The sequence below is a fragment of the Eubalaena glacialis genome, chromosome 18, assembly GCF_028564815.1.
Source record: "Eubalaena glacialis isolate mEubGla1 chromosome 18, mEubGla1.1.hap2.+ XY, whole genome shotgun sequence".
NCBI lineage: Eukaryota > Metazoa > Chordata > Mammalia > Artiodactyla > Balaenidae > Eubalaena > Eubalaena glacialis.
The window spans coordinates 28669137-28683434 of record NC_083733.1 but is presented as its reverse complement, the minus strand read 5'-3'; the positions used below and the strand labels follow the sequence as shown (position 1 = coordinate 28683434).

Sequence of the window (14298 nt, the reverse complement as noted above, 5' to 3'; positions counted from 1 at the left end):
AAACTTTAGGTGGACTAGACTGTCAGGGTTCAGAGCAGGTTAGGAGGGAGATTTTTTGTTTTTGTTTTTGCCAGTTTTTTGCTTTCTGTTTCACCCTCCCTGATTCTTCCTTCCTTTGGACTATCCTCCCTTCTTTCATTCTTTTCGTCTGTTCTTTTTGTGTTTTCTCCTTTTTTCCTTTCATTCTTGCTTTCCTTCTGTCTTTTGCATCCCTCTTTCTTTCCCCCCCGCCGGTCCCCCCCCAGCCTTTTAGACTGGCTGGCATCCGGAGCAGCCATTGCTAATGGGAGTGTACCTCCTTTTTTGCAATCAAGTGGCAGCTGTGAAATCATGGCTGTTAGAATGGCTTCTGTAGCCTGGCAGCGTGCAGCCAGGCAGCGTGCAGCCACCAGCGCTGTCTTGCTCTGTAGAGTGAGTCTAGGTGTGGGGTTGGGCTGGGCCTGGTGGAGAGGCTGGATCTACAGGAGCCTGGCCTTGTTGGCTGCCAGAGGTGGGCCTCTTCCTCACATGCTCTTGTTACTTGTGTTTTCTGCTTTTGCAAACCCCAAAGAGGTGGAATTTAGTTTATCCATCTGGCTAACCTGCTCATGCTTTGCTCTTTTAATGGGTACCCTGAAGTGCATTTCCTTATTTTTGGCCCTTGCCTAAAGCCTCTGCTAATATTCTACTTTTTTGGTGCCTGACTCAGCTTGATATTGAGGGTGTATAAGACTTTTCTGTTATAGTACATAGCTGTTTTGGGTGAGGCTGTTTCAACTTATTTGTTTGAGGATTGATCATACATTAAAGCCAAATTCTAAGTAGAGAAGATGATGGGGAAGAAAATGACCAAGGAAAAGGGCACATTTGATTTTGTTTTTTTTGTTTTAGGAATGAAGTTATAAATTAATCTAGCTCTCAACTTCATCTATGTTCTTCACCGTTTGTTAACTATTCATCCTACTAGCTCATATTTTGGGGAAAGGGGGAGTGTTATGGAATAGGGTTTGTTTTGGAGCAGCAAACATTGCAGAGCCCCTCAGGCCTCCAGGTTTTTCTTTGGGGATTAGGAGGGGAAAGGAGCTGCAAATCTCACCTTTGTCTTTGTATTAACTTTCTACTTCAGGTTGGTTTTAATTTCCTTTTCCATTCCTCTCATGCCCTGAATGCATTTGACAACAGGAAAGAAGCTCTTTATCAGTGATTCTAAAGTGTGGTGCACAGATCAGCAGCATCAATATCACCTGGGAGCTTGTTAGAAATGCAAATTCTCAGGTCCCACCCCAAAGCTACAGAATCCAAATCTCTGGAGGTGGGGCCCAGAATGTGCGTTTGAACAAGCCCTCCAGCATGAGGTCCACTGGGTTAAGTTATTACAGAAGTCTAGTTAGTATAAGTAAACCCTTCTTTTCTAGCCATCTCTGCCAACTTTTATACTTAGTCCACCTATGGACCAACCCTGAACTTTCAGCCTGCAAAGCAGTATATTTATCTTCTAAGTGTTTGAGTCCATAAAGAATTTGTAATCACTCATGAAGGACACAGTGGTCAATAAAATATGTTAAAAACTTATATATATTAAAAACCTATGACTTATAATTGGTCATTGATTATTTTTTTACCATGGAGGTATTGACTCTGATACCGAGGCTGTAGCTTAAAATACACTGCCTAAAAAGCAGTCAGAGCCCAGTGGGGAATGAAGAAGAGAGGGGGACGGAGGAAAGGGAAGTGGAGGGATTAATAATCCCATCTTAGTTAATCATCACTTTCCTCTCTGATCACTGTGAGCGGATGTGCTATTGCTTCTGCAAATGTTAATAATTCATGGATGGACTGTGCCAAAAGAAGGCCTTAAATCTGGTCTCTCAGCAGATTAAATACACCGTCTGCCATCATTAGGAGCCAGGAGAGATGAAAGATGGACTTGTTGTTTTTATTCATTAACCTGATTTTCTCTGCCTTTCTCCTCAGCTCCTCTCATCCTCATTTTGTTTACCTTTTCATTTGCTTCTCTCTGTAACCCCCTCCTGCACTGAGTGAGCGCTAAAGATCTTGGGTCTACTGTTAATGACATTAGATTTTACTTTTCCTTACCTACTAGTAACAACAGATGCCATGAGAGAAAGCAGAGAGGCAGAATAAGTATTTCCTTGGAAATGTCTAAATCAGTCTGAATATTTAAAAAATGTATTAAAATGTGCAGCCTGTAGATCTTAGAAATCATTTGAAATGGCTTCTCTTTGCTTTGAAGAGTAATCCTGTTGTATAGGCAGTTGAAGATATACATAGTGTTCTTCATATAGGTGTGGTAGCATTTTCCCATTTTACAGATGAGGAAACTGAGGCATGGTGTGAATAACTTGTGTAGGGTTACCTAGAACCCAGTTCTTTTGACTCCCAACTTCAGCATGCTTTCCACTAGGTTTAATTACCTCTTGCCTTTAGAAATCATATGTAGGTAGCTTTACATGGTTTTTCACCGATAAGGCTTAAATAGAACTTAATTAGATTAAGTGTGACTAAAATATAGGTAGCTTCACAGGAACACTTCAGGTTAAATTCTGAATGTGAGTTGCCCAGAAGCACCACAGTTGGAGAAGGCTGACGACAAGCTGCAGTTCTGTAGACATTTCTCGAGCATCTGAATAATAACCTTCAACAACTTACAGGTTAATCAATAAATATATTTGAGCACTTAACCCTGTGCATGATGCTTTGTTAAGCACCATAAGTGGATATAATATAGTCCCCATCTTTATTAGATCTTCAGTGTTTTAGATCTACCGAAGGGGATTCAGCTACTTGAAATGTCCCAGTATCGACTTAAGGATGTGAGATGGCAAAATAGTAGAGCTGGAAATGTTTTAATCACCTCAGTAGTTTGCTGGAGGACTTAGTATGTAAGAAGCATGTTAATAAAACTGGACCATTGTTTTTTTAAATGATTTTCACCTGTGTCACTGCTGGAAGGATGGTGGAGAGAATGGTGTGGGAAGAGCAGATTTTATTTTATTTATTTATTTTTTAAAATATTATTTATTTATTTATTTTTGGCTGTGTTGGGTCTTCGTTTCTGTGCGAGGGCTTTCTCCAGTTGCGGCAAGCGGGGGCCACTCTTCATCGCGGCGTGCGGGCCTCTCACTATCGTGGCCTCTCTTGTTGCGGAGCACAGGCTCCAGACGCGCAGGCTCAGTAGTTGTGGCTCACGGGCCTAGTCGCTCCGTGGCATGTGGGATCGTCCCAGACCAGGGCTCGAACCCGTGTCCCCTGCATCGGCAGGCAGATTCTCAACCACTGCACCACCAGGGAAGCCCCAAGAGCAGATTTTAAAATCAGCCTAGTTTTCAAAAAACTGTTTTAGAATTGCAGATCCTCGTGTTCCTGTTGTAGAGATGTGGAGGGTGCAGTACCTCAGTGAATTTGAAATTCTGACCAGATAATGAAATATATACAGGTTTTCTTTCCCTTGTTTAAATTACGTTGAGGATTGAGTAATTTTAGTAATCCTTTTCTATTGAGGAGTCTTTTTTTTTTTTTCCTTAATCAATTTCTGGCCTCATCAGTGTTTTCTAGTTAATAACAGAAATAGTAAATAATATGCAGCAAAAAAATTGCATGAAAATTGAGGTTTTAGTGTCTTTTATCTAAAATAATAGTAATAATATGATAGACCTTGCTTTAGGAAGCAAATCCAAACTCTGAATATCTGCATTTATTAAAGAGATCATGGGGCGATATTTAGCTTTAGTATTCCTTCAAATAACAGCTTCCCTACTGAATTTAAAATAGAAGTTGTTTAAAAGAGTTCTATTTACAATCAACCTGGTAAGAAATACATCTGTTGTGTAAAGTACATTGGTAACAAAACTAGCAAGCCAGAAGCTGTTCTTTTCTATCCACCATCATCCTCCATGTAAGAACTTCAGATTCCATGAAATAGAGTCCATCAGGCACACACCCAGCCAGGTTTTGTTGGTACAGTGTCCCATAGTGCTATGCAGAGAACTCAGGCCCTGAACACAGAACCTGGACCTGTGAGAATCTGAGTTTCTCTGTGCCTTATTTTCTTAATCTATGCCACAAGGGAAATGAGTCACCCCTGAAATTTTATGGCTACAACAAAAATGAGTCTGTATTTACTGTATTATTTCATTTATTATTATTGAGGTAGAAGTTCTTCATATAGTCGACAAGTTCTTGCCAAAATCTCTTGTTCCCTTTATCTAAATACTAAGGCTTGATTAGATGCTGTGAGTGTGTGTGTGTCTGTGTGTGTGTGTGTGTGTGTGAGAGAGAGAGAGAGAGAGAGAGAGAGACAGACCCAGACCCAGACTGACAGAGAGCTCTCATTCTGAATTTCTGAAACTTCGGACTGCAGTGAATTGCCCTGGAGGAATATTTGAGGAGAGCTGCTTCCTCCTCCCATTTTAGCCCATTCCCATTAGTAACTGCACTTACTGAGGAACTACTTCCCAAAAACATGTTTAAAGTGGAAATCTTACTTCTGAAATTACCTTCACCTACCTGCCTTAAAGTTTCTGGCCCACTTCTAAACCGTGTTCCCACCCCTTTTGGCTTATAGGCTTACCAAAGCAGAACCCTGCTCTGGGGCAGCAGGAACTCATCAGCTTCTCAGGCAGAGAGCTTTCTTCTCCCTGTTGTTTCTTGACCCCTGAGCAGACAAGTTTGCATATGAGCAACAGAGAGTGGACCTTAATTTGTTTTACCGCTAAAAAAGATGTGCAGACATCCTCTGACTCTTTAGTGACTGTGTAAATCTAGTGGTCCTCACTTAATACTCAAGGCGAAATGTCATTGATAAAATTAGCAGGTTGCTTTTTCATTCTCAGCTGATTTGTCAGGACAGATCAGCTGTGAATGCCACACCACTGACTTTGGCTAGGACCATCTCATTTTCCCGGAATCTCCTTGGCTCTAGATGCAACTGAGAAGGAAGCCGACTTTGGGAATTGAATACTGTTGGCAATATTGCTTAGTCACAAAGAAGAATTTGGTGCCTCTGCGCCTTGGCCAAGAACCACCTCAGCATCTGTCTTAGTACCTAAGGCTGCAATTATCTCAAGGAGCTGAAGAGATTTGAAAGAACAAACAATAAGCCAAAGTAATATTTAGCTCCCCTTTAAGTAGATGCTTCCATCTCCCTGGGTGGGGCCTGGTGAACACTAATGAAAATCAATGAAGTGGTTTGTTGCATGCCCATTAAGGACAGCACTATGGTAGGCACTGATGACAATTAGAATAAACATAAATTCTGGATACTGCCCCCTAGAAGCTCCTTGTTTTCTACCTGGAGAGCCCAGACTAACATTCCTATAATAGGGTCAAACTGTCCAAGACAGTGTAAAGTGACTGGCAAAACTGAATGGGAATGACATGAGATTCTACATGCCATACGGAGTTCAGAGGAGAGGAAGGGGGTAATGACGAATGACTTCAAGGGTGATTGGGGAAGATCCCCTGGGATAGTCAGGATCCCAATAGGCCTTGAAAGATTAAATGGGCTTAGCCTGCAGGAAGTGAAAGAAGATATGAGAGTAATAACCTGAACAAGGTCAGGGAGGTGAGAATAGAAGTTATGTGCTAAGAAATAAAGTCTGTCAGTGAGGGGGGGATCAAATGTGAAAGGAGTGACTGCCAAGCAGTGGAGTGTAGGCAGTACATGCTGTTAAAAGTTTTGGAGTAGGTAAATGTCAACACGGAAGGAGGGAGGGTGGGGAAACACATAAGGAAGTTAGCATGGCCAGTGGAAGGATACCTGCTGCGGTGTTGTTCAGAGGCAATTGCAGTAATCCAGGCACAGTGATGATGGCCAGGACCAGGTTGGTGGCCGAGAAAACGGAGAGGAAAAGATGTGTGAGAGACATTTGGAATAAAACATCTGCCGCACTTGGTGCCTGATGGGCTTAAGAAGGATGTTCAGAAATAACTCGAGGTTTGTGGCAAGAGAAGGATTGGTGCTATTGGTGAAGCTGAGGAATTACCAAGGTTAACTAGATTGAGAGTTGAGATTTTGTTTCAGTTTTGATGTTCTGGCAAGACATCACCATGGAAATGCCCCTGAAACACTTAAAGGTAGGATAAGAATCACTGCTCAGAAAATAGCTCCAGACAGAATTTTCCAGAGCCACTGGTCTAGAGGTAAGAGTTGTGGCAGTGCAAATGACTGTACAGGACGGGAAGCGTATAGCATGGGGCAAGGGACCAAGGTCTCAGTAAGGAGAGAGGAGCCAGGAGGAGGTTGGTGACGGAGCCTGGGAAAGGAACTGGGAGCCCGCTGTGCCTCAGAAGACTAGCAAGTAGGGGACAGTGACTGCCCGACCTCACGTGGCCTCTCATTTTTAACTCTTGAAAGCACTTACCCACCAGTGATATTACTTGATCTTCCCAGCAGCCCAGTGACCCTGGCAGAAGGCAGAACACAGCTAACCAGCATTCTGTAAAAGTTTGATTTCTGGGTAGAGCCCTGCATATTGTTAATGTACTTTAGAGCTTTACAGTTGTGCACTTGAACTTCACCTAGTGATTTTTTATTTATTTTATTTTATTTTAGTTAGTTAGTTAGTTTTGGCTGCACTGCGCAGCGTGCGGGATCTTAAGTTTCCCGACCAGGGATTGACCCCATGCTCCCTGCAGTGGAAGCATGGATTCTTAACCATTGGACCGCCAGGGAAGTCCCCACCTAGTGATTATTATAATTCTACTTGAACCATAGAATTTCAGTGGCTTCCTTTTTCTATTCTATAGTCTTATTTGTTAATGGTAACAGGTTTTTGGTTTTTTTTTAAAAGGAGTACTAATGCCACCCCTTAAAAAATGTCTCCTCATCCTTGGTGTGTTTCAAGCATGGGCCTAAGGAAATTGGAACTGTTTCCCCCCCTCCTTTTTTTTTTTCCTTCTCAGATCTTTCAAACCAGTTAGCTACATGAGGGAGAAAGTCTGAGAGTCTTTGGAACCTGGATATCTTAAGTTGGAGGAAGTGTTCCTACTATTTTCGGAAAATTTTTTCTTTCTTTCTTGGTCCTATACCCGTACTTTGCTAAGAAGTTCTTTAATGGACTAATTGGGAGAATCTGTAGAGAGATGGAAATAAAAACAACAAACTTGAAACTTCTATTAAAGATTCTCATTACAGTGAATTCTAAGGAACTATCTAAAGGCATACTTTGTTAGAATTTTATATGGAATACTGTTTAAAAATTCAAGCCCTCACCTGAAATTTGGAGATCTTTCAAATACACAAAGACCTAATACACTTTGGTCATTGTGGTAGTAAGATCCATCTGTCTTTACACTTGGGTGTCTACATTTTTTACATAGAGTGTGTGTGTATCTGATGTACAAATTAGCTGCTGTTGTAGTTCAGAATGGTGCAGTGTACAGAGGATTTTGAAAAGATCGTATCGATCCCCTTTGGTAGAAAGAATCAGACATCATCTTTGCATTTGTATAAGCAGGCGCATTTATGTCCCTTATATTAATAAGTGCTGAGTCCACTACTTGTCTGTCCTTTTCTCTTTGTTTTAGTTTTTGGTGCTTAGGGCTGTATAAAGCCAAAACACAGAATTAAACAATGGACTACCAAATAGGCATTTAGGAATGGATTAATTCATCTAGTGATAAATCAATTGGAAAAGTACCTCCTTTGTAAGGTGGCTTCTGTCCAGCGTTTTAATGACCTCCACATACTTATTTGGGCTTGGAGTCTGAGGCAGGTTAGTTAACACTTCTCAGTAGTCTCTGCTCCGAGGTCCTTTGCAGTCAGAATATTCTGCAGCTCATCTGGTCTCCTTGGGATATTCATAGATTGGGGAAGACTGAGGCTGAGCTGGTTTATGGTTTATTCTAGCATAAAGATATATCCTCTGAATGTATTTCTTTGGCTATGGTGGCATGGAAAAATGTGGCTCCATGATGTGGGTTTTTAAAGTAATTGAAGGGGGTTTTCTCAGTCCCGTGTAGTGAACTTCAGATGTCTCCCTCAGGAATAGGTTTTAACCATCAGTGAAGTGGTTTGACTGTAACCACACTGGGGTCTTTGAGTTCTTTTTTTTCTTGCCCCTTCCATCCCCAGGCAGAGACTCCTATTGCTGCATATCGGCTGTGTTCCAATGCTGTATTTATTTGATCAGAAACAAAAGAGTTTGCTTCTTGCACTGGTTCAGAGAGAGGTCCCCCAGGATTGTCTTTTGTTCAGTAATTGGAGCATAAGCTGAGCCTGGTTAATTTCAAAGCTACCCCCAACATGATCCCTCTCTCCCTCCTTGTGCGGTTTTGAGCTGCTAGTTCTATCTTGTATTGGGTCTGGAACAAAAAAGCTTGAATTGTTGAATGTTAGCTACAACTACTGTGACATCTGCTGTGGCACCAAATAGCACTGTTGGTGCAGTTAATTTTAAGTTAGGAGAAGAAACAAAACTAGAAAGCTCTTCAGCTTTACAGCTCTTGTTAACACATGCACCTCCAAATTATGCATTTGGTGCTATCACAATGAATAAAACAAAGGAAATCATGGGTTGATTTTTATGTTAGTAACATAAGTTCTTTCATTGTTACTCACTGTTCAGACACCAGTGTGTTCTTATGTTCATTCTTTTTCCCTTTAGTTTTATTTTTTTCAGGGCAGAAATGTCTGAAACATCTCAACTATGAACATTTAATTGGCAAAAGTTCTGATGTAAGAAATACAAGTTGATTATATTAGTTATTTATCTTTTAAAGCAGCAAAGTCTGTAACCTGGTTCTGCTTCTTTAAATACCAGAATGATTATTATAGATGAATAAGAACCTTAAGTAGCCAAATTCTAGATACTAAGTAGCCAAGTTAATATTTGTATAAAAATGTGTTTTGAAATTGGCAAATCATGTGTCCTTCAGGTTCCGCAGTATAGGTATTGGTTTTGCAGCCAACACATTGCATCGTAGGGTTTGTGGGTTTTGTTTTTGAAGATGGAAGGGTCTTTTTCTCAATTTTTCTTTTGCAATCTGCACCATAATGACCGTCCACTACCTTACTGGCCTGACTTTAATCATCTGGTGCCTGGTTCTCAGCGCGGTTTCATCTCTGCTTTTGCACAAGCTTTCCTGTAATTGCACAGTTGTTTGCTGCATTGAATTTCTTTTAGTGACAATAAAAAACACATGTTAGTATTTTGATGTAGTCTTTAATTTTCAGGTTTTATATTAAAACTCGGAGGAAAAAAAATCCCTTTCTGAGGAACATTTTAAAAAACCGTTACGGTAGTATGGGAATATTCATTATTTACACATCATATATTTTTCCCTAAATTTTATACAGAGAAGTGACAGTTGAGCTGAGCATATGTTAATAAAAGGTCTGCATTTTCCTGTGTCACTGACAGTTTCATTGGCTGTATATTCCTGAAATGCAAATAACCGCGGTTCTGTTCAAAGCTGTAATTAATCTGAATAGTTATTTAAACAGTATCGAAATATTTTAACTACTGAGAGACCAAACATATAAGATGGTGAATTTACTGTTCTGTTTGAAGGACAGTGCACTTGATGAGGGTACAGTGATCTGAGATGCTTGTGGATGTTGGATCTACAAATTCCGTAGGCTAAAATGGCAGAATCTGCCTGCTGCTGTATAAAATCTTTTAACCACCATTTATTTTAGCATCATGGCATGTGCAAATTCCTGCTGCTCAGTTAAGGGACCAGCTTCACAACTGGTGTTACAATCTGTGGCCACAGCACTGCATCACAATGCAGCAAATGCATTTTCCACATTAACCAAACATGACAGCTGAAGCGATTATTAACCATGCAAGATGTCGGAAGTCATCAAAAATTCACATCAGAGTAATTGCAGTGGCTTGGGTCAAAAAAAAAAAAGTATCATAGCATTCCTTGCCTACATGTTGTCTCTCCCCCTCTTAAATCTTAACTTGGTACAGTCCGTTAACAATAAAATACCCTTCTGTAACCTATAAACTGTTACTCCCATCAGTTTGTGCTTTCAAACTGATGGCTGACTTCTCTGAATTTGTGTGGAGCAGCACAAATGATGATGCTGCGCCCAGGGGCTGTGTGCACCCTTTTTAAGGGGTCCCTGCAATCTCATTGTCTAATTAGACTCTTTAGTGCTTCAGTCATATCAGCATTTGCAGGGTGTTCTCTTTTCCTTTTTCTTCTTTCTCTCTCTTCTCTCTCTCTTTCCTCTCTCTCCTCTCCCCTCCTTCCCCCTCTCAATTCTGGCTGTTCGAAGTGGGAAAAACTTGAGCACTGGTTCCAACAGAGCTCATCCCACACAGAAGGTATGGAAGAGCTGCGTGACCAACAGCGTCGACCGGTCTGTAACTCCTTAAATTTGAGAGCTGCAGGTAGGATTGCCTATGTTTCGTAAAGAAATTAAAATTATTGCACCCTAGTAAATACATTGATAGCATGTAGTTGCAGTACCTCTGAAAGACAAAGTCTCGGTTTGCTTAAAATTTTGAGATGAATTCAGAAGCATTTAACTCATTCAATAGAAAAAGTACTTGATTCTTCTGAGAATTATTCAGATTTGTGCCCTGTCATTCTACATTTTTCTTTAAAAAAAATCTGTTGGGTGGGGCAGAGAAGCATTTGCTTAAAGATTTAAATAGTTGGTTATTTAGGATTTTTGCAGCCTTCATCTTTAAGTAGTAAGTAGTGTGGTCTTTCTTTAGGATTTTTTTGAAAAGATGCATACGAAGTACAGAATTCTTACAAGAGGTAAAATATTAAAATAGAATTTTTCTTTTCTAAAATCAGATCCTTCTTTGGGATTGTAGGTGAGTGTGTGTGTGTGCGTAGAATGCTTTACCAAGGAATTCAGTCATTTATGTTTTGTTATAGGGAAAAAGTACTATTTGATATATCTGGAATTATCTCACAAGAAATGCTTTAGCATAAGGCTTTAAAATGTGGATTCTTAAGTATTATCAAATATAGGTGATTTGAATTAAGGTAGTTAACTTTTCCTATCCTAAATTCATCCTCAAAAGAGTGTGATATGAATGCTTTAAGTATACTTCCAATTTTTGGTGCAGAGCATGTGATTTGTGTAAGTGAAATGAAAAACTTCCCAAGTCACGTAAGCATTATCTGGAGGGTGGTAAAATTATAAATGTTGCCTATACCACTTTTAATACCTTGATTAATATCAGAGATAAAATACTTTTAATTCAGCATTTAAAAGCAGCTTGATTGTTGTCTTCCCTTAAAAACAAGCCCCCCCCCCCCAAAAAAAGACAATGATGTATAGCTTTTTACCCCAAGGAATGTATTTGTATCATGGGACCTGTAGGGTCTGGACTTCTTTCTGAAGCATGGACTTGGAAACTGCTCACCTAGTTGAGAGATTTAGCTCCCTTCAGAGGTGTGGGACTTTCTGTACTCTTAACAATAGGAAGACTTGAGGAGCTGTCAAGTGGGGAATAGAAGAGAGCTGCTCAGGGAAGGGAGAGGAACTGTGAGAATTTCACTTGTCTCGGCGTTGGAGGTCTGGATTTACCCATGACTAAGATTCCTTTAAAACTCTGACCCAGTGCAGCATTACAGAGAATTGATTTCTGGGATGAGACAATGAGCTGTGGTTTGCATTTTGTAAAGATGGAGGAAACCTCTAACACTGACCCTGTATGGGAGATGACTCAGTTATCTGTGCCTTGGTACAGTCGCAAATTATTTTCCTTTGTCTGAAGTGGGAGGATGCCAGTGCCTTCATCAGAGCTCCTTAATTTAATGTATGGAAAATGTCTCAGCCACCATTTTTAACAATTAGCTGTATCATGGTTGAGGTGAGCTGGGTTTTGAAGGCAGCTGCAGGGCCATTTCATTTACATTAGGTTCTGTGGCACGAGAGCTTTGTTACTGTAAAACTCAGAAGATGAAATTGCACAGTGCATAAAAGAGTTCTGTAGGAGGGTGGAGTGCATTCCCAGAAAGAAAATGGAATCCTTTTGTCTACAGTAAGTATTTCTCATACTCATAAAGTGGTGGGAGGTTGAAAATTTGTCTTTGGTTGAATGGGAAAAATAGACTTTAAAATGAACGCTGCAAATATTAAAGGTATAATACAGAGATTGTTAGATGTATTTTTTAATGTATGTGCTAGAAACCAGGTGTGATATATATTGGTGTGTATATATATATATATATATGTGTATATACTTGAAATATAGGTTTTGTGAGTGGTTTTAATACATGCTTTTAATTAAATATTCATTGGTAATTTAAGTTAATGAGAGGTATGAATTTATCAGTAATCAAAGATGAAAATGACACTTGAGAGAAAAAAGAAATCTAAATATGGTATATTTAAGAGAGTCCAGGCTTCTTTTCACTGTCTTTTATAGTTTATTTTCCATTTATGAAGAAAATTGCTGGATTTTATGGTTTTTATTGTTTTTGTTTTTTTTTTTAAGAAAATGCTTCCATGTTAATGATCTATAATAGCTGATTAAAATATATAAGAAAAATGTTTTAACAAAAGATTTTATCTTAAAAGATCAGTAGATTGAGGGCTTTCACTCTCATTAATGGGTATAATTTTTAGTGCCTTCTGTTTAATTAATAGTTGTGACTTCAAAGCTACTTGTGGAAAACTCTTGTTTGTGATTATAAGCTTAGAAATCTTGATTCTTAAAATTAATTGGATTTGACTCAGCTTATTCCTTTGTTCCTTTATGCTGTTACTAAGAGGAAACAAGTGGATTTTAACTTTGATTTGTGTGTTTATCTTTTTAAAGGCACTTAACCCTGAGGAATTTATAGTAAGTGTATTTTACAGTAAACTGTACCATGAAGAATTTGCTCAAAATGCTTTAGTAGCTGTTTCAGGAGTTGAATCTTCACAGAACTAGATACCTTTTAACTTGATATCAAATTGATAAAGCCAGCTGTTCTTCCAAGTCTTGTTGCACTAGCTGTTGTTCATCCTGCTCACTGAATGCTGTTTTCTCTAATTAGGAGATGTCTTTGAAACTAGGGGAGAGGAGGATTTTCACATCAGTCTTTTCATTGAAATAAGAAGGCTCAGTTTTCCTAAGCCCTGTTTAGAATCCCACAAAGATTCCGTAAATCTTGCATTAATCTTATGCTTGTAGCATAAGAGCCTAGAGCTCCATATAATTTTGTTAATCCTGAGAAGGACATTTAATATATTAATTGTTTACTATATAATGGAATGCAAAGGGATTCTTTTCCTTTGGTTTTTACAAGGCTTGCACTTTGAAATAAGACTTTTAGGGCAGCAAATTAGAACTCCCATTTTAACTGCATCTTTGCTTGCATATATGTTTGGTTGGATGACATAAAGGGTTATCACAGAGCCTTCCTTTGAAATTTTTAAAGTAAAACTTGGTTGAAGATTCTGGTCTTATTTTCTTTCTCTGGCTTTCTGTAAGCTGTGTACCAGGTACTCTGAGGACATAGCAGAGACCCAGTTGCTTCCCATATTCTTTGCCCCCATCATGGTCTACTCAAGTTTGGCTACTCGGAAGAGGCTCTCCTTTCTGGTACTTGTAGGGGATTCCTAAACCTCTTCAATCTGGAAATTTTAGCCTGGCTGGTAGTAAAGAGTCAGGGGTTGGTTCTTTTTGCTGCAAAAAATACATTCATACCAAACCTTTGAATGCTCTGGCAGTGCCATAGTGTAGATAAGCAAGCCTGTTGGCCAGCCCGCTAGGAGACGTTCGTGGCACTAAGATGGCAGTGAGGAAGGAGTAAAATGGCGTCACCAGGAACACTGTGATAAGAGGTGGACCGCATGGGTCATTTTCCTTCAATCAAATTTGAAGATACCTCTAGCAGCACTGCCCTGCCAATTTACAATTACTTTTTATTCTGTTAGAAGATAGAAATTTTGAGATTTTCCTGAACTAAAGACTTAATTAGCACTTATATCTAGATAGCTTCTGATTGTTGCTTTCAAGAAATTGGTGAAAAATATGGATAAAATAAAATTTTAAATAGCTATTTTCTATTAATACTTCTGAATTTCCTTGCTTTGTGCTTTCTTCTTTTTTTAATTGTGAAAATGTACTCCTTTCAATATAGGATGAATTTTCAGAAAACAGGACAGTATGCTTCTCCTTTATGGCAAGATGAAACTAGCATTCCTTTGAAAATACTTTGATTCTGATTTTTGTTCTAGCTCTCTGTGGGCTTTGGTTATTTTAAATTTTAAATATATGTTGGCTGCCTTCAAAAACGAAGTTTATTGTATTTCTTGTGTGGTTTTAAGGTATGGATTATTTTAGAAATGAACTATAGTCATGACAATGCTAATTTCTTACCTGTTCCCAC

At 39.3% G+C, this 14298-nt stretch overlaps 1 protein-coding gene across 2 annotated transcripts in view; it reads left to right on the top strand.

The window, feature by feature from the left end:
- NUP93 (nucleoporin 93) overlaps positions 1–14298 on the top strand; it is a 104164-nt gene that overhangs the window by 40999 nt on the left and 48867 nt on the right. The gene's annotated exons all lie outside the window — the stretch shown is intronic.